The sequence below is a fragment of the Plectropomus leopardus genome, chromosome 8, assembly GCF_026936395.1.
Source record: "Plectropomus leopardus strain MGB_pleo_1.0 chromosome 8, ASM2693639v1, whole genome shotgun sequence".
NCBI classification, from domain to species: domain Eukaryota; kingdom Metazoa; phylum Chordata; class Actinopteri; order Perciformes; family Serranidae; genus Plectropomus; species Plectropomus leopardus.
Genome location: NC_142183.1, coordinates 38,353,095 through 38,373,703, shown reverse-complemented (window position 1 = coordinate 38,373,703; position 20,609 = coordinate 38,353,095). Strand labels below are relative to the sequence as shown.

At 39.4% G+C, this 20,609-nt stretch overlaps 2 long non-coding RNA genes across 2 annotated transcripts in view; both read right to left on the bottom strand.

Annotated features, from left to right (window-relative positions):
• Positions 1-16,012, bottom strand: part of LOC148189053 (uncharacterized) — a 36,223-nt gene extending 20,211 nt beyond the window's left edge. The window contains exon 1 of the long non-coding RNA XR_015777149.1: positions 15,818-16,012. This is a non-coding gene — a long non-coding RNA (uncharacterized LOC148189053). The remainder of the gene's footprint in view (positions 1-15,817) is intronic.
• Positions 5,425-7,411, bottom strand: LOC121939508 (uncharacterized). The gene is made up of 4 exons (XR_006105470.2): positions 7,111-7,411; positions 6,423-6,505; positions 6,044-6,235; positions 5,425-5,925 (listed from the first exon to the last, which is right to left on the bottom strand). It is a non-coding gene; the product is annotated as an uncharacterized LOC121939508 (long non-coding RNA).
• Positions 16,013-20,609: the final 4,597 nt, after the last annotated feature.

Here is a 20,609-nt window from a genome sequence, read left to right as displayed (position 1 = left end):
ATAATTCATTGAAGTCAATGACAGAAACCATCTTTGGGAAAATATTGACTTGGCGTCTAAGTTTGAGTTTTTAGTTTGGCCTATGTCTAATACACTAACATGGAGGGGCAGGCTTTATGACCTATATTTCAGATAGACACCAGGTGGCAATCAGGATTGAAAAGCTTCACTTTGGGGGAACTGTCATGTTGCCCATCTTCATATACAGTTAATGGTATAGATATATCAGCAAAACACTTGGAAATGCTGCAATGCTGAAAGAAAAGAGGGAAAAAAGAGAAATATGCTTTGTTGTTCTCTTTCCAAGATGAGCTTATCAGTATCAATGTCAGGTTCAGGTGACTTTATTTATACCCGTAGGTAGATTTGTTTTTCAGTAACAGGAGAGTGCATCCACATTGCAAACATACACTTTAAACACAAAACGTCTCAAGAGAGGCTTTCAGGGGAGCTGAGCCCCCAGAAGCTCCAGGTACCAGATACTTTTTCCTAATGGAAAACCAAAAAAGGTGAGTAGAGTATAGTAGATTAGAGCTGGTACCATGAAGTGGAACAGTGTCATTTCATTGTAAGATAATGCAAGATGTTAAACAAATTGTTGACCTTTGCTCTACTGAGTAGCATGGGACACAGCTGCTACTTAAAACAGAGGATTAGTCACTGTTGTGACACAACCAAGCAGATCTTGTTGCTAGGGAGATTAAACATATGGCTTTTAAGCACTACCACCTGTCACCCCTCATTTGCACCACAAATTAGACATACACACCCAAGCAACAACTGGGCAAAGTGAGTAATTGGCTCAGGGTTTTTACATGCTTTACCATAGGGCATTAGTTTGTTTCAGATTTGTGGAAATTGTCACTGTGGGATTCAACTCTAAGGGATAAATACAGGCGTCCTAAACATCTTATTGGTTAAGTTGTTTAAGAAGCTTTGAAGATACCCTGAGTCAGAAGATATACATCTCCCTCCATGACATGGTACTAAAGATAAAAAAAATTATAGGAGCTATAAGAGAAGTAGGCCTACTCAAAAGATTTTTTCCCTGAGTAAAATGATCAATAGCACAGACATTTCTTTTTTTTAATTTTCTTTTTATTAGACGTTTTAACATACCATATATTCTGCATACAACTGGTACACAATAATTGAGTCAATTTTCCCTCCAAGGCTACATCTTTAAATATGCTGATTTAGCTATTATCTTCCCTCTCATCACTGCCTTTCATGCATCCCATAGTACAGAGGGGGAAACTTCGCCATTGTCATTATCTTCTATATATGTTTGAAGTTCCTTCATTATTTCTTCCTTCATGTGTCCTTGTAATATATTTGAATTTAATCTCCAGATTGTTGTTTTTTTCTCACTTGCAAGACGGACTGTTAAATAGAGAGGGCTGTGGTCTGATAGATCCATTACTCCTATATCACATTTTCTATCCTATGCCTATCTTTATTATACATCAGGAAATAATCAGTCCTCGAATATAGGTTGTGTGGTGACGAGTAGTAAGTGTAATCTTTACTTGTGGGATTCAGATCCCTCCATACATCTACAATTCCCAGTTCAGACATCAGACCCTTCATTTTTTTACTAATTGCACTTTTTTGTATTCCACCTCCTGAGGAGTCTAGCTGTGAGTTGAGTCTTTGGTTCAGATCCCCTCTAACAATCAAAACACCCTCTGCCTCTGATGTCATCAAATCAAACATCTGCCTGTAAAACTTCCAGTCTGATCCTGGTGGAGCATAGATGTTAAGAAAAGTTATCATCTCACCCTCTAGTTTCCCCTTAACCATGATATATCTACCCTCTTTGTCCCCTGTCACAGACATTTTTTCAAATGAATTCTTCCCCAAGATTAAAATAGCCACCCCTCTCCGGTGTCCTGTTTTGTAGGAGGCAAAAAAGACCCCTTCTTTTTTCATCTTACTTATTATGTTACTCCTTTTAGTTGGGTTGAGCACACCATTTATGTTATATGAGGCTACTTTAATGCAGTTTTTGGCTGTTGTCATTGATCTTCGTTCTCATGCTTTGTGTTTCTCTCCTATTCTCTCCTTCACATTTCCCCCTTTTGCAACAAAAACAGTAACGAACCTTAAACAACATATAACAAAGGTATAACATTAATAACTTCAAACAAGATACTACACAGACTTCCTTAGATGAGGTCCTATTATAGACCCTTGAGCTCTGATGTTCAGTCCGCTCTGAGGGATGTCCTCTGCTCCCTAGGTGCAGAGGGCCCTCGCTGCCATAGTCAGCATCGTCCATAAGTCCCCAACAGCTTTAAGTGCTACCCCGACGTCTTTACCTTATGAGGATATTAGCTTTTCAACTGAAAAATCCGTATAAAACACTGTAGTCTAAATCTTCCCAGTAAGCTCAAAATATATCCGGGAAACGGTCAGTTTTTAACTTTAGACTGCAGTTTTACATCAGTTATCCCGTTCTCTCCTTAAGGCTTGCAATTTCTGTTTGTACCCCTGCCGTGTCTCCGTTGACCCGTGTCCATTCTTCGCTCTGCTCCTTGTCCATGTTAACCGTTTAATCCGCTCTATCCAGTTCTCCGCCGGTTTCACGATCTCCACCTGGAGCCCTCGGGCCACCATGTCCTTCGTTGCCTCCTCAGCCGTGTTGTAGATGCGTCTCTCCCTCATAAAACACCTGGAGTTTCGCTGGAAAAGGCGTTTGGAAACGTATATTTTTATCTCTCAGTACCCTTTTCGCTTCCGCGTATTCTTTGCGTTTTCTCAAAATCTCCGGCGCATAGTCATGGTCTAGGAACACCTTTCTCCCCTCGTACATAAAGCCCTTTTTCTGCCAGGCTATCTTAATAAGTTCTTCTTTAATCCGGAAACTTTGTAACTTCATCCCAATGCATCTAGGCGGTGAGTCCTTGGGAAGTTGCGAGACTAGAGCCCAGTGGGCTCTTTCAATCTTCAACTCAAGTGATGGGGGTAAATCCAGCTTCTCCCTCAGGAGGTTTTCAACAAAAGTGATCATCGATTGAGCGTTGCCTTCTGCACCCTCCTTCACCCCGTGAATCCAAACATTCTCCCTCCTCGCGTGCCCCTCTAAATCCGTCATTCTGATCTCCACCTGCTTCTGCAGCTCCATGAGCTCCCACTGTGGCTTCCTCCAGGTTCTGAGTAGTGCGCTCCTCTGTTTCCTTGATCCGCTTATCAGCGTCATCTATCCTGTTGTTTGTCTTTCTAATATCATCTTTGATTTCTTTCACGTTTTCAGAGTTCTCCCGGCGAAACTCACGTATCTCTTGCAGTATTGTTTCCAGGTCTGCCATGCTTTTAGCAGGTCGTTGTGTTTCTTCTCCTTCTTGGCTCGGTCTCACTGCTAGCTTGGTTGTCCCTCTATCACCTGTTGACTCCGCTAGCTCATCAGCTAGCTCGGTAATCTCTCCCGTTAATTCAGTTGACTCGCCTGTTAGCTTAGCTAGCTCGTGATCTTGCTCGATGTTCAAATTTGTGTTTTTACTCGACTTTCGATTTTTTCCTCTGGTCTTAATTATCGCCCCTACTACCACATTCTCGCATTTATCGTCACTTTCACAAACTGATAGGTTTATAGGGCCTTTTTAATCTTAATGTCGGGGCGTTACCTTTTTATGCTGCCGCCATGTTGGAGTCGGGCCGGAAGTCCCCCAATAGCACAGACATTTCACAGAAGATTCACAGAAGTTGAACTCAGAGTCCTGCAGTCAGGAGGGTATTATCAGCACGATGTGCTTAAATTTACCACAAGTTTGTTTAAACTGGACATATTATGCCCATTTTCAGTATCTTGAACACTGAACTTGAACTCCAGTGGAGCAGCTTTGTATCATTCACTGTCAAAAAACTTTCCAGATCTTCAGAAAACTGTATCTGAAATTTTCTATCAGAGCCCTGTTTTCATCAGCGCCCTGAGACAGTCAGTTTCAACTTCCCCCTTCGTGCCCGCATCCCACCCTGCCCACTCCGCTAATTGATCGGCTTGCCGAAGCCACCCAGGAAGAGGCATCTGTCAATGCAGAAGTTCTGTTTGCAAACAGTACAGACAAACTAACATAGTTTGTTGTTGTTACTCGGACATGGTGACCATCGAGACACATGTTGGATCGTGAATCCGGTCCAGATAATGAAAGTTTACAGCATGAACCTCCACAGCAACAGAGACTTCTGCAAACCATCTTTGCATGGTGAGTAAACAGTTATCAGTGTTACTGGTTAATCATATGGTGCATTTTTTTTTTTTTACTCGCATTCCGCTTTTACTTAGTTGCTAATAAATGGTAAATGGTAAATGGACTGTACTTGTATAGCGCTTTTCTAGTCTTTTCGACTAGTCAAAGTGCTTGCACAGGACATGTCACATTCACCCATTCACACGCACATTCACACAGTAGTGACAGAGGCTACCATTCAAAGTGCTACCTATTAGGTAGTAACCATTCATACACATGCACACTCCAGCTTTCGAAGCAAATTGGAGTTCAGTATCTTGCCCTAGGTTACTTCAACATGAGGACATGAGGATCTGGGGATCTAACCACTGAGCTTTCGATCAGAGGACAACCACTCTCCATCTGAGCCACAGCCGCCCTTGTTACTAGGTGCACGTGTGGAAAATGCACAGATGCCCAGTGAAGTGGAAAAGAAATACCAACGGTAAAGTTGCTGATAAAATGTGTCCTCTGCTATAAACTGTGATGGCTCACTGCTGCTGATTAACATGCAAGTGTGTACGCCAGCTGAAGTGGACTGATTTGTAAAAATGTGTAAGCTACATTTACAGAGAAAAGTGTTATTTTAGACTCCTGGTTTGGAATATTGTCGCTTGAGCATAACAACTCTGTTATATAAACTGCTGTTACTTGTTACTCGAAAATGTTTGTTGTAAAGACAGTATTATCTTTCCCACACTGTCTTGGTGGGATTTCTAATAACAGAAAGTATTCTGAATTTCTTTTTAACACTGTAAATCCCCTACAAACTATATTCATTTTAAGAGGACATTAATATCTGGTGGATCAAAGAACATGTATTTGTTTTCCCCAACAGGATAATTATCACTCCTGTTACACAAAATAGTGAGAAATTATCTATGTTCATTCTTGATGAAATCTGTTCATTTCAAAAATAGTTTTTCTTTTTTCCACACTAGGTTGTACGAAGAACGAATCAAGAGCCAAGTCCCCTATCATATACATGACTTCCCATCCAGGCCTCAAACCAAACTGAATGCCTACATATCATCCACAGCACACAGAGAGCAGACTATGGATGTGTGAGGAGAGCAGAGGAAGAGTATGTTTTCTTCTTGTCATAAAAGTTGTGTTACTACATGGAATAATTTTAGTTTACCTCCATCTGTGCAAACACATGATCCCTAATGTCAATACAAGAAAATCACCTCAATCAGGAAAAATAAGAATTTTATTGACAATATAATGTGCACTGTATCCATAAGAACATTGGAAGAGAAAAAAATACAAGCAAATATGATTAATAGTTTGTTCTTTTGAACTTTCTCAAGCAGTGTTGAGCAAGTAACTTCCAAAATATAATGCAGTACATATTACTAGTAACTGTCATTTTAAAGGGAAGTTTCTTTACAATATTACTTCCCGTGCAGAGTAATGCATAACACTACTTTTGCATTATTTTCACCCAAAAAACTGCAAAAGTCCAACAAGGCATTAAAAATGTCAAAAGGTTGAAAAATGCAGAGAAAATATCACCACTTTCTATCAGGTAGTAACATGTTACTGCACATAATAATACCACACATCTGTTATACAGTTACTGCTTAAATGTAATGGACTACTCTAACACGTTACTTTTACTGCACACCCCCAACGAGGTTCACAGGTCATACTTGTCTTCATCGGTGAATTTCCACACTGGATTCAGCAAAATCTGTAAAACAGAAAAAAGAAGACACTAATTATTTCGCGTAATGATGATGTCCTCTCCCTCTTTCAGATGTTACAGATATCTTGCATACTGCAGCTTTGTTAGCTGGTGTTGGGGATACCTGGGAAGACGTGAGGATCGTCATCCCTTCTTGTTATGATGTCTTGTCCTGTAATGACCTCTTTCTCTGACATTCTCTGGAACTGGACACAGAGATTTTCTGGGATGGGGATTTCTTTAAGTTTATCTGTGTATCTGCAAGGCTCCTCCAACATCTCCTCAAACAGAGGCCTCCTCAGGTCATTGTCATACTCTGAAAAATATGTTTGTTGTTACTGTTCTTTTTTTGTTTTACTGTTATTTATTAGAACAATACTATAATGTTGAATGACAGAAGTGCAATTCTTTATTTTTTTATAATGTTATACCTGTTTGTTTTTTTATTTTATTTTATTTTTGATACCTGAATAATTGAAACAAAAGCTTTGTTTATTACTTACTGAATGTTGGCTTTGTTTCCACAGGATTTGCAGTGCATTGTCTCTTCTTGTTTTTCGGGAAGTTTTGCAGTTGAAGGTATTTGCTGTGATGTACCGTAATTGGAAAAACACAATTATAATAATAATTTTAGTTAAAAATATTCTGCTTCATTACCTGCAGTGTATTTTAGTAGAACTTTTTTATTAAAAGAAAAAAGCTAATCTTGCTTTAAATCATTTAATTTCTACCTGACATATCAACAGTAACACTGGAATATTACAAGTATTAATCTTCACCTCTCCCTCCTCACTGTGCTCTGTTGTTTTCTGTTTGAAAGTTAGCACAGAAATAGCATAGATTACACTGAACAAATGTAATATGTATCCAGTCTGAGGAATGATCACATAAGCTCAGCAGCTGAGAAAACAATGCTGTGTTTTTTTAGGAGACACAAAAACAGTACATTACATATCTTAATGCATGTTGCGCGTCTGTATAATCTTGTGGAGGTTAATCCACATCTGTATATTTGGTAACTACGATAAATTAGATTTTGAAAAACTTTATCAAATGTATTGTTATGTGCTAATCGATATTAGCTCTACAGTAAACTTTAGCAACATGTATGTGTACAAACTAGCACTGTATTCACGTCCACTTTTCAACACAAAACAAACCCAGACAAAACACTGATATGATGTTACTTACAGCTTGTGCTTCGGAGTCCTCCACACGAGCTTGTATTAATGGAACAACACCGTCTGTTAGCATTAGCTTAGCCGCATAGCCAGCTTCCTACTTTCTCTTTAGTAAACGGTCCTCTGTGAAGTGGCGTGAACATGGCCGTTTTTGGCTTTTGCTGGCTGGGAAACAAAGTCCATCCGTTTCTGGTGCTTGCCTCTGTGGAAACACTGAACAAGGTTAACTTTCCAGAAACTCCTCTCAGCTGAGGGACATTCGGGCAGACCAGTGGTGAAGGGAGGGGGAGAGCAGTCGTGCAGAGGGAGAAGGATGAGGGGGGAAAGCGGAGGAGAGGGAGCTGCCTGAACATGGAGCAGTGTGCCCATATTAGAGACATCCTTCTCAGTGTTACGAGAGACTGTGTTGGGTTTAGAAAAAGAGGATCAAAAGGTTAGCTTTTACAGGCATCCAAAACTGCCCACAGGGATTTCTCCCACATATGCTCATCTCAGTATCTGACACATGCTCCTCTATGGTACGCACTATGATCCCAGTTGGTAAAAAAATGTTTGGGGTGTTTTTTTGTCTTAAAATAGACCAAGTAAACATAATGAAGAGACATTTTCAAAAAATATTATTTTTTTAGTAGTTTTTAGGGTTCGTTGCCATATGGCAACACCGTACCATAATGGAAAGTAATGAAAACATGAGAGTTTTGTTTAAAATTGTATGTAACATTTATTTTAAAACTCATGTTATAGTATAAACAATCCCCAGTAGCCTGAACAGGCGTCAAGTAAAGTGTTACCCATTTTACACTCTCTTACTGGTAATACCTGTCACTTCACTTTCATCCTCACTGTCCTCCCTCTCCTCACTGTCTCCATTGCCCTCACTGTCTCTGTCCTCACTGTCCCCACTGTCCTCATTCTCTGGCTCATAATCTTCATCCATCTCACTGTCTTCATCACTCTCACTCTGTGTTTCCAGCAGCTCATTTTCCTTGTCACTGAATTCTTTGTCATCTTCACTATCATCTAGTGGGAGGACTAGTTCAGCCTTTTTCCGCGATGTACCATAAAAAAAAATTTGCATTCATTCTGTAAATGGAAGAAAGATGTGTCAAATATCATCATATGCAATGTGGAAAGGACTCACAAAGTGCATTATTATAGTTTATAGACTATAGAAGATCAGTGTACACCAATGCAATTGCAAAGTAGGCCTATATACAAAATGTTATCAACATGCCAGGCTAGCAATCCATAATGGTACGGTGTTGCCATACGGCAACGTACACATTTTTAACATTTTCTATTATTTATTGATCGACTACAGTGCAAGAAACTACATGATAATGAACTTAACTAACCTATTGTTGAGTGTATATTTTTTTTCCGGTTGAAAAACTTCAAAAAAACACTTTTTTTGTTGAATTTTTAGGCGTCAAATGGTGAGGCTCCTCCCGTCGTTGATGTCTGCAGAAAAGGGTTTCAAAATGGCCTATAGAAAGTAATGTGACAAATTTAAACACTGCTATTGGTTTACTTAGAACCCCACCTCTTTTTTAATGCATTGTATCATAACTTAGGATGTATTATCTGTGTGTAGAAGGCTTAAAATGGGGTTGTTGCCATGTGGCAACGCTGTACCATAGAGGGTTAACACGGCCATCCAACACTGTAACAGGATTAATATGTTTAAAAAGCAGGAAAAGTATAATATGACTCCTTTAAGATGGAGCTTTTAATTTTTTTATAATGCTGGAAAGTTTAATAAATAATTAACCATATGTTTATTACACTCCAACACACCATGGTCAAATGAAACTGTGTCAGTGAACTATGAGGGCAAAAAATAAACCACAAAAAAAAAAACCCAAAAAGCAATCATAATCGAAGTAAAATGTTCAGCTAATTGACTACTACTACTAAATTGAATACTGATTTTAGGTATGAGGTTCGGACCTTTGCTGGGAGGAATTTTTAGTAACTGGACTGCCAGTGAGTGATGCCTGTTCTACAGTATATTTGCCATGTTCAGTGTCTGACAGAAAATAAATATTTAAACCAAAATTAACCTTATGATATCTTCATATCTCACTTAGAAGTAAAAGAGAAAGTTTAAGCTTGACAGACATGGTGATTTGATGTATATCGTGACATATATTGATATTGATACAGTTAAATAATCTGTGTATCAATATGTGTATATATGTGGATCAATATATTATACCTAAACCTGTAGCCTGGTGATGTTCCAGCAAAGAACTCTAAAGACTGCACAGACTGTGGGTGAACAAAGGTCAACAGGGGCATAGTAGCTAGAGTTTCCCCTCCTAGACCGCAGTGTATTTACAGCACTTTGCCTCAGTGGGAGGCATCCAAAGTTCCGTGTGCCAATTCCCCTGGCTGCTGATGCTACTGCTAAGTGCTGGATTCCCTGCCTGACAGTTATATTTGTGTCAAGGTTGTCTCAAAAGCATATGGCCTGCAGAGGCTTGCTTCTTCTTGTACAGCATATGGTAAGAGGCTCTTTCCCTAGACCAGCAAGGGATTAATGACCCAAGCCTCAGCTCCCTGAAGCGCTGATTCCACTGGACGTGTGCTAATCAAGTTACATCTGTGACTCTGTTTTGCTCCATCCTTCACATGCCTCTATATCCCACCAACAGTTTCTGTTAGTGTTTCAGAGGAGGAGCGTCCTGTCGGCTAATACTGGCGACTTCCTTAGGTTGTGCCTATTATATCATTCCCCCTTGGTTTTATGGTCATTATTATTTAAAAAAAAATTTTAAAGATATTTTCTGGGCTTTTTTGGCCTTTATTTGATTGGACAGTGTGTGTGAAAGGGAGAGGGAGAGAGGGGTCGACATGCAGCAAAGGGCTGAGGCTGAAGTTGAACCCACGATCGCTGTTCTCAGCCTCTGTACATGGAGCACCTGCTCTATCCACTGAGCTACTGATGCCCCATTCCTTGATTTTTTTATTGTACCGTCGCTGATTAGCTACATACTGTATGCGTATAAATGCTTTACTCATTGGCAGCAGCAGACTTTTTTAATGGCTATATAAAGGTGGGGCTAATCCATACACTGGTGGGGCTCAAATCAATGTCAACATTCCAATATGAATACATGAAAAGTAATACTGCCCTCACAACAACCAGAAATGATACACGAGTTGAGATGATTACCATAAGATAATTGCATTGTCTACTTTTTCACACACAACACCAAGCACAACAGATGTGGACAGTCTATTCTGCGGGCAGATTAGCACACACCGCCCTAAACCTTACACATTTTAAATAATGTGTCACACTTAAACATTCAAACTCTCTTGCTCTGGCAGGTGGAGGAAGCAGGCTACACCCTGTCCTGTTGCTGTGATGACAGTAGAGCATGTAGATGAGGCAGCCTGTAGCTCCATAAATCCTTGCTACTTTTTTGCTATATTTTGGTATAAATTTCTGTTTTTTCAACACAGTCACCCCTTCTCCTGAAGCATGATTTTTCTATGATAGAGAAGCACTTATCAAAATTGGAAACAGTTGTGTGGGGTTTGGGCTAATGCAGCAGGTTGCGAGAGGATCGCCAACAGCATATGCTGGGCACCCAGTGAGACCAGAGGGGAGAAACAAACCAAAAACACCGGACCAAGAAAGGGAGGAGAGCCGGCATCAGGGCGAGGCTGACCCGACTTGGACTGAGAGCTGTTCCTCTACCAAGCCTTCGTCTGGCTAATGTCTGGTCGCAAGAGATAATACAACAGTTCCGACCCAGCAATTGGACTGGGCAAGAGGCATTCCATGAGTGCTGATAGAGGAATACAACATCACTGGGACTGTTAACTTTTAACTTTGCATGTATCACTCCGCTTCACGGCCGTTCAAAATCCGGCCGTTAATTAGTGTAAGAGTGAAAGTGGGATATGTTTGAAAAGTGGGATATGTTTATAGTATGGTGTAAGCGTAGATTCAAACAGCTAGTTGGCGCTGTTCATGTAGCTGTCAGTTGGTCAAGTTGAGGGAGGAGATAAGAAGAGAGGAGAGAGAGGAGTGGGGGGCGAGCAAGAAAGGATGGGAATTTTGAAGTGTGTCTTGAGCTGACTGTACATGCATTGAAGTTAATAAAAGTTATGAGGAAGCCCAGGAGGGGGCAGCTGTGGCAAACAGGTTTTGGTGAACCGCTGTTCACTGGGAGTAAACCATGTCCAGTGACAGGGACACACTCGTCGGACACTATACACAGCCTGAGAGACACACACACGCTGTGTGATACGAGACTCAAGGTGACGGCGATCACGGCAGTGAGCCGACACACGCTGGAGGGACAAACTGTCTGATAAAACTAACTCATCTGAATCACACAGGCCGACAAAGTGTTGGTTAACAGACTCTTATTTCACTTAAAACATGACAACCGAGCTAACACAGCTTAGTAAGCAGCTTGCAGTAAAATGTTTATACATTGCAACAACTGTTGTCTACTACTATTTGTGTCGGCGGAGCCAAAAAAATCAGTAAATAAACAAACGAATCATAATCTGTTGTCGCTTGTTACTATTAACAAATAAAAGATACTTGTACAACTGTTGAATAAAAGCAATATTATACTCTAGGTCATGTGTTGTGCTATATTTCATCAGAGGTGATTACCTTCGGCACTCGGCCTGCATCCTCGTACCTGCAACTGAATCACAGCCGTGATTCAAGCACAACATCACTCCCTCTCGTGTGATATTGCTTAAGTGTAGTTGATGTGAAGCGATTTAGGCTCACTCAGCAACGGCAGCTATTGCACTGGATGGGTAGACCTTGTTGGGAGCCATAAGGAATGATGCAATTGACTATTATGTGACCAGTCAAGCAATCTGATTGGTCCACAACACATTAGGAATGTGCTCAGATATGCAGGGCAGAAAACTTTACTTATCACTAAAGGACTTACACTGCCATTTCTTCATATCATATGATTTCTATACCACATTAGGCTTTGGCCAAGGGGCATTTAAGAACCAGTCAACTGTATGGCATAAGCCTATAATGGTGTAAGATACAAACTAAAACGAGAGATGACAAAAACCTGCATAAACCACCATGTTCTGAACGGACCCATTATAAACACTGACAAAAAGTGAAATTTGTATGTATGAACAAAAACCAGTAAACTTCACTGCAAACTAAAAACCACTCAGTGCAGCACAAGCAATGATGGGAAATATAGGCTAAGTGGCTAGGACCGCAACAGATAATGGAGAAATGTCTGGCTGCTGAGTCTCTCCTGAGTTAGTAAAACAATCAATGATCCTCACTCAAAATTCACTCTGTAGTTCAGTAACTGCTATGTATTGTTACATTAAATTAGTTGGGTTAGGTTTTATTATATATAATATGTGAATGTGAACAAAAGACAATAATGTGCAAGATGTGTTAAATAATCATGGCTGCACTACAAAGCTCTCATTGTTTTTCAGTTCACTTGTACTTGAAGTTAAAGGACACCCAGTGTTAAAAATAAACACCAAAGTTACTGTTTAATAACGGCATGATGATCTGAAGGCCAATGAGTAATCATGTGAAATTATTGTGAAATAATCATGATTTCCGGATCAATCAAAATAACCGTGATTATTATTTTCACCATAATCGAGCAACCCTTGAGTAAATGCGTCTATCAAACTGAACAACCTGCTGAGCCCTTTCAAACTTTATATATATAAAAAAAATTATTGACGAGAAGGGGGCATCTGCCCAATGCATGGCACCAAATCAAACAAACATGGAGGAGCTGGAAAGTGATACTGAACATAGGGATTCAGCATAAGACCCTAGGCAGATTTCCATTAACCCTCAAATTGCGCTTGTTGCAATTGCGAATACAAAATACACCTATTGGAAACATGTAAATTTTAAAAGAAACCTCCAGTTTATTGCAAAAAAAGTTTTTACACTCACATAGGGTGGTATTTCAGGCGATTTGAAAAAGCCATTTTCGCAAAACCCAAAGAAGACAAAGAAGGAGGAGGAGAAAAGAAGTACAACAAAGCCACATGACATTCTACAAAACATGGCACATTATGTCTGAATGGAGGAAGAGATCATCTTAACTCTTGACAGAAACAAGACAGAAATTACAGCGAAATAAACCTGCTAATGTTTTTAACATCCATCGTGATGTTTCATGGAATGTTATCGCAAGTGGAAAGTCATGTAACATCTTAAAAGAAGTCGCATAATATCACTCAATGGACACAGTCATCTCAAGCAATTGTGTTTTATTGAAATTTCGAGTTCAAGTTAATGCTGTTTTCACTTCTCCCTCTGTCCTAAGGGTCTCTGCCTATCACAGACAAATTTTACATAGTGGCCAAAAGTGGAATTACATCATCCAGGTCTGTTATGTGATGCCCACTGGCCCACAAAAACTTTTCCTCATTGACTTACATTAGAAAAGGGATATCTGTAAATAATAAAATATTGTTTTTACGAGCATCAAAACTCCTGCGAAATGGTTCATGTCACTATCTAAATTTAAGCCAGACAATTTGATTACATTTGGAAAGTCTAAAAGAGCCATAAGATTACATTTTTTAGACAGCCATTCAAGCTAGCAAGGTGCTAAACTAGAAGTCAGTCACTCCATCAGCAGAAGTTACCCTTTCAACTGCTGTAAGCATGCATGCCTAGATAATATTTCATACCCGAAAAAGTGCTTTTTTGTATCATGCACCAATAAGATGCTCACATAGGAATGGACAAGGCCCGTCTTCATGGCTGTATCCAGACTTTCTTTAAAGCACAGCAAAACATCAACACTTCCAGCCAAGATGAGCCGCGTTCTTTAAAATAAAAGCACCATGGTTTCCGCTTTGATATATTTAATTATGTAAATGTTTCTATTAACTTTACTCATTCATTCAGTCATTTTCCGTAACTACTTGTCCTCGCAAGGGTTGCGGGGGGGCTGGAGCCAATCCCAGCTTTCATCGGGCAGAAGGCGGTGTATACCCTGGACAGGTCACCAGACTATACAAGCAGGGCCGACTTGTATAGACAGACAACCTCTCACACCTAAGGGCAATTTAAAGTCACCAATCAACCAGAGAGAACCCACACAGACACAGGGAGAACACGCAAACTCCGCACAGAAGGGCCCCTGCCCACGGACTGAACCCCGTTCCAACCCGGGATCAAACCTGGGACCCTCTTGCTGTGAGGCAATAGTGCTCACCATGATGCCACCGTGCCGCCCCTTAATCTTTGCTATAACAGTGTGTTATTTATACTTTATATTTTAATTATACTTATATTTATACTTTTTAAACATTATACTTAAACTAGTATTTTATTGTAACAGCAGTTTATATAACTTTATTTTATGACAGTAACTACTTTATTTGTAACTGTAGTTCATTCCTTTTTTATTTTTTGGAATTTCAAGTGGTGTAGAGGATATTTCAAAATATTGAGATATGTATTACATAATGAAGCCTAAAAATATAGTAATATTATTTTACAGCCATATCGCCCAGCCCTACTGTTAAATGAACTGACCACATTCAGACACTCTGAACTTTCCTGCTGTGCCACAGTTAGGAAACATACAACACCTATATACAGTTTATTATATGAATTATGGGCAGATGACATGATACTTTAATGAAAACTAAGGAGATGTGGAAGAAATATTTCATTTATTGGCCTCACACAGCCTTTACTCTTGGACCACACAATAGTTCACATTTTTAACAACACTATTAAAAAAAAAATAATAATATATTTCAAAAATATATATTGTGGATTGTTATAACCTATATGCCTAGCTCACAAGGTTTCGGGATTTTAATCAGAGTACAAGTAGTTGAGGCTTAAGTTATTGAAAAATTATCTGTTTGACAACATACAAGGAACCTTCAGCTGTTATCACAGCAACAATCAAGCTGCTGAGATATGGACAATGCCCCACAGCAGGTTAGTTGCAGATACCCAGTTGTTTTTCTTGGAAAGGAAAACACTGCAGCAACACTGACTGTCTGTTGTGGACATTAAATGGGAAAAATCTAAATCTGCAGTTTGCGTTGCTCTTCTTACAGGTCACATGCACTCATTAATAGATTAGCCTTTTTCAGCAGGGCATGCAGTCTGTTATGTTGCTGTCCTCTCATTCTCATCTATTTATTTTTTTCTTTTAACCAGATGTTATGCATTATCATGTTATTATGATCAGATTTGTGTGCAATTGTTTTCTTTTATATAGTTGGTCAATATTATCAAGATTACTAATAACATGGCTCTGTGTAATTATGTAGTAATGTAGTCTTTTTTTCTTACTGTTTGAATAATTCTACTTGAAATGTAAACCCTATACAATCTAATGAAACAATACTGAAATATGACCATATCAAAACGTTGATGAACTGACAGACTGTGAAGTCAACCCTTTTTGGTTTTTTTTTGTTTGTTGTTTTACACATTTCACCATGCAAATACACTCTTTTATGGTGCTTCCTGACAAATTTTCGCTATGTAACCAAGTTAACTGTGTCATTTACCTGCCTCCTGAAGATCATCACGAAGCTTCTTAATAAACTAAACATATGAGCCATCACACGGGATTATGACACAAAGCGCCAGTGACTCCCGGACCAAATGTCCACAGAAAGGTGCAGTATGGAGCACTAAACAAGCTCCTGCTGCGGTTTTCTGTCTATTCCTGTTTCAGATAGCTTACCTCTGGTCCTACAGAGGCTGTTCGACAGCATCCACGCAGTCTGACTCCAAATATATGTCTTTGGTTCAACATGAAACCAAGAATCTCTTCTTCCCAGGGTTATCTTGATGTGTTTCCCCCTCTCCTCCTCTACTTCCTAAATCTGTCCCACTCAGTCCCGCTCTCCTGTTGAGTACTCGATAAACAGCCGCTTATAGTTTGGGACAGATATTCAGATGTTGGGCCTGATATCTCCAACTACCCCCACTGCACCACGCAGAATGGGGCGGGGTCAGACATGGGTGGGATCAGATGTTAGATGGGCGTGGTATATGAATATTGGAATTGGAACCTCACTAGCACCATCAGCTGGGCGGCTCCAAGAAGTACAAATATACGTCTGTAATAACAGACACTTGTATTTCTAACAAAATAACAATATAAATAAATAATAATATTTAACAATTATATATATGTTTTCTTGTAATATAATTTTCTACATATCTTGCCAAGCTGCCTTTTCTCCCATGTTTCTTTTTTAAAAATACTCCCAACTACCAACTCCAATAGTACTGTAGCACAATCCTCACAAATCTCTCTCTTTAACAGCATAATGATATTTTTTTAACTTTAAATAATGATGGCACATACATGTTGATTATTATTATTATTATTATGATTGATGATTATTATTATTTTGCTGTATTTTTCCCTTTTTTCCGACACCATGACCCCTTCTGCTGAGGCACGGCTTTTCTATGACAGAAAAGCACTTATCAACATCAGGAAAAGTTGTGTGGGTTTTGGACTGAGCAGACTGTGAGAGGATCCTCAAGACCAGACCAGACCAGAGAGGAGAAATGAAACCGTAAGCCGAATATAGCAGGATCAAGGACAAAAGTAATTTAGTTTTTAAACTTTAAAAAGTGACGAATAAATCGACCTTCTACCTTGTACCTTCTCTGTGGCCAAAGCCCGGCGCAAATTCTGCCGGCACATGGGCAGTTAAAGGGCGCCTAAGGTGCTGTTACAGAGGAGCTGCAGGGTCTTTTCCATCTCCTGTTATTAAGGATGACAAGGTGAGCAACTAAAATTACTAGAAGCAATCATTTAACACTGAGGCATAGCAGATCTGGCCATAAAAAACTTTCACCCTCTAAGCTATATGTCCATGCTAAATTTAGCCATGTTCACTGTAAGCTAGCAGTACATGGTGCCTAGGCTCACCATGGCTAATATTAGCAAAGATGTTGTTACCATGTATTAGAATTAGGGGTGTCAACGTTTACAATTTTTTCTACACGTGTAAACGGGACTTCTAACCGACGTGTACCCGGTTACACGATTTATGATCTTTTTCTATCGCAGTTGCGCTATATAACCACTAGATGGTTCTGTCTCCATTCAAATACCTCCTAATCTCATTAAATCAAAGCCATTCCAGTAGTTAGTTATTGCACAAAAACGTTTATTCAGCGAACAGAACTTAAAAAGTAGGCAATCCATCTCACCATTTAAGGCTTAGACCTACTTATGACAGAAAGTAAAATGAGTTGAAAATAAAATCATCAATTTTGACAGACAAGAAAACGTACAAGTGAAAGCTGGAAAAGGTTTAACCTTCTTTTTCAATCATTGTTTTAACTATTGCTCACTTTTGTACAATATATTTTTTTAAGCTCCGCTTGTTCATCGCTTGTTGCTTGTTGTCCATGCGGCCCCGAGTCAACTTGAAGTGACGCGACACTGACTGTGGCTGCGTTTTTTTTTTAATATCAACGTAACATTGCCACCTGTGCATCTATTATGTATGCGGATAACTGCATTAGTGGGAACATTTAAGTGTATTGTTAGTTAATGTTATTATCTTAAGCGTTCAGGCAACATTATCACCCCTAAAAATACTATTGCAGTGTTTCCTCTAGGATTTTTTTCAGCAGCGGGGGCAGGCTATCCGGGGAGCCGTGGCGGCGTAAACAAATGACACTTGACTGCAGATTTTAGTTTTATGCCCAGCATAATGCCCCTTTTTATTGAATGGTTGGCATGAAAATCGCTTTTTAAAGGCTGAATGTAAAAATACATCATGGCGTGTATATTGCTTAATGCTATCAATTAGTTTACTCACGTTAGCGACACTGAGTTGAGTTGGCACCGGGCCCAATTAACTTAAGCTACGTAACCTTAGCTGGCCATCAATATTTTGCGAATGTTTATTTAACTAATAAAATCTATTTCTAAATCTATTTCTAAAATCTCTATTCACCCTAAGTTTTCTTAAGCTAATAAGTCTACCTTTTCTCCGGTAAGTTGCACGCTATTTTCAAGCCGACACTCCTCTGACTCTCCGACCTGATGCCTGGATGTCTGGATGCGAGTAGCTAATTAACGTCGGCACCAGTTAGTTCTGTTGGGGGGTGGGAGGGGGCGGTGGTATCTACCCCAAAGAGTAGATACGGAGCAAGATAGTTATCTGCCTCAGCACTCGCGACACCCAACGCAGTGCAGGACTGTGCTGTGATGCGGTGGTGGTATATTTGCAATTAAAAAAAAAAAAAAAAAACGACATTTGAAGGAGCGGCGGGTAGGATTTAGGAGTGGCAGGCCGCCACTCCTAAAACTAAATGAGTGTAGAGGAAACACTGTATTGGTGAGAAATGAACGAGGAGGAGGAGAGATAAAAATGACGTGTAAACGGTTACTGATTTTTCTGAACGGTTATGATTTGTTATCCGTGTACCCGTTTACACGTGTAGATGTTGACATCCCTAATTAGAATTGTTTTTAGGCTTAAAAACAGAGCCTTCAAAAGGCAACATTGTTAATGCAAGATGCTCACAAAAAGTTGGTAACTTTTTATGGGAATTAACAGGAATTTATGGGAATAAACAGGAAGAAACGTGGAATTTAGTAAATTGAAGGTTGGCCTTTAACAGGGATTTTAAATATAGTTGGGGAAAATATATATTAGCATAATCTTGACTAAAACAAGCAGATTTCATGCAAGTATACTTGAGAATAGAGTGGTGAAGTAATGAGTCCTAAAACGTGGAAGTCCATTAGCCTTTTAGCAACTCCAGTTCCCTCATCTTAAAGTCTATGGATTTTTTTTAATGAGTTTTAGGTAAAATGCCTTATATAATGTCTGTGGTTTATAAGCTGTTGGCTCTTTTCATTTTAAATTTTGAATGGGACTTTTTAAATATATATATATTCCCAAAATTCCCCAGCTTAACTTCCCATGGAAAGTTTCTGAATAATTTCCGGAAATTTTCCGCCTCTTTGCAACCCCACTCACCATTACTCTCAAAGGGTTTTAGAATAGAATACAATAGAATATGTTTAAGTGTCATTAGGCCAATTTGTAAACTCAAAGAGATGAGAATATTTTAATTTAAGATTACAGTGATCAGTTAAGCAAAAGGTAATTAAAATACAACATATGGTTCTATTTGTCACTTTTTTTTCTATCAAGACTCAATTCTAGCAAAGCTAGTTTAAGGTTGCCAGTTTGACTGAGTGCTGCTGCTGGCAACCAACATACTGAGACACCCAGTGCTTGAGGTCTCTAGTACAATAATGCAATGTATGTGCAATATTGTGTCAGGTGTAACTGGGATTATGTGAGGTGGTACATCTGATGTTGTTTTTGTTTAGACTTATGTGTTTTGGTGTGATTTTGTTTTTTATTGTAACGGTGGAGCCATTATCTGTGCAGTGTTGCGATCAAGACAAATTTCTCTATGAGGACAATTAAGTATATCGTATGTGTTTGGTGGTTAAGGTAGGGAGTGCTTGTTATCTATGAAGGGGGAAGGGGTGCTACAAAACTGAAAAGGCATTTTGGATACAACATAAGATGGAGACATGCCAAATGGGCCTTAGGGTATTATAGCTATTATATGTCATTATCTGCATGGGAAATAAAAGTGTGTTGTGCTCTCTTCACAGCAACCAATTCTGTTAATTTGATTTCTCCGGTCGAGATTACGATATGATTCCCTGATGAGTTGTATGTATATGTGTCTGTGTGTGTGTGTGTGTGTGTGTGTGTGTGTGTGTGTGTGTGAAGAGAGGTAGATATACTATTATCTGATAATCATGTAATATTAAAACCCCTGTCGTTATACTGTCAATTAGCTGCTGTTGCTAATAAGCTAAGCTACTACGAGAGCAATGCTCGTGCACCGGCGCTGTTCGCTTCGAGCACTCGAGTCATCTGTGTGAGTGAGCCAGTGAGTGGAGTCAATGCTCGGGTACACTTGGCTGCGTTCGGCTGTCGTTAGTCACTTCTATGCATGCTCTATGAGCCAGTAGATCCAGGTTATTTACACTTTTCTAAACCCGGAAAAAGAGTTTTCTCTGCTTCATGCGCCACTGAGCAGCTCTCATAGGAATGAATGAGGCCCCGCCCCACGGCTGTATCCAGACTTACTTATAATTCATCCATGGTTTTTTCACAGTAATGGTGGAACGTGGAGCATCTCAGTAGTTCCCGGAAGTAGCATTGATTGCTAGCAGCACAGTGGAGTTATAGCAGAGAAGACTATTTCTGATGGGCTTTGAAAGGGTAGGATGTCTTCGTTTTTTATATTATCAGCATATCTTAGCTAAATTAACATTCGCATTCAAGCATGATATTGGATTATCAACTGCTAAATTAGTAGATTTACGAAGCAATAACAGATATGCTAACGGAGTAAGCTAACGTCACTACACTGCACTGTATATACTGTACAAATATCGTCAGCCACTAACAGCCTATTAATTTAAAATGTCCTTCTCTTAAATAATTTAATCTAACACTGGGGAG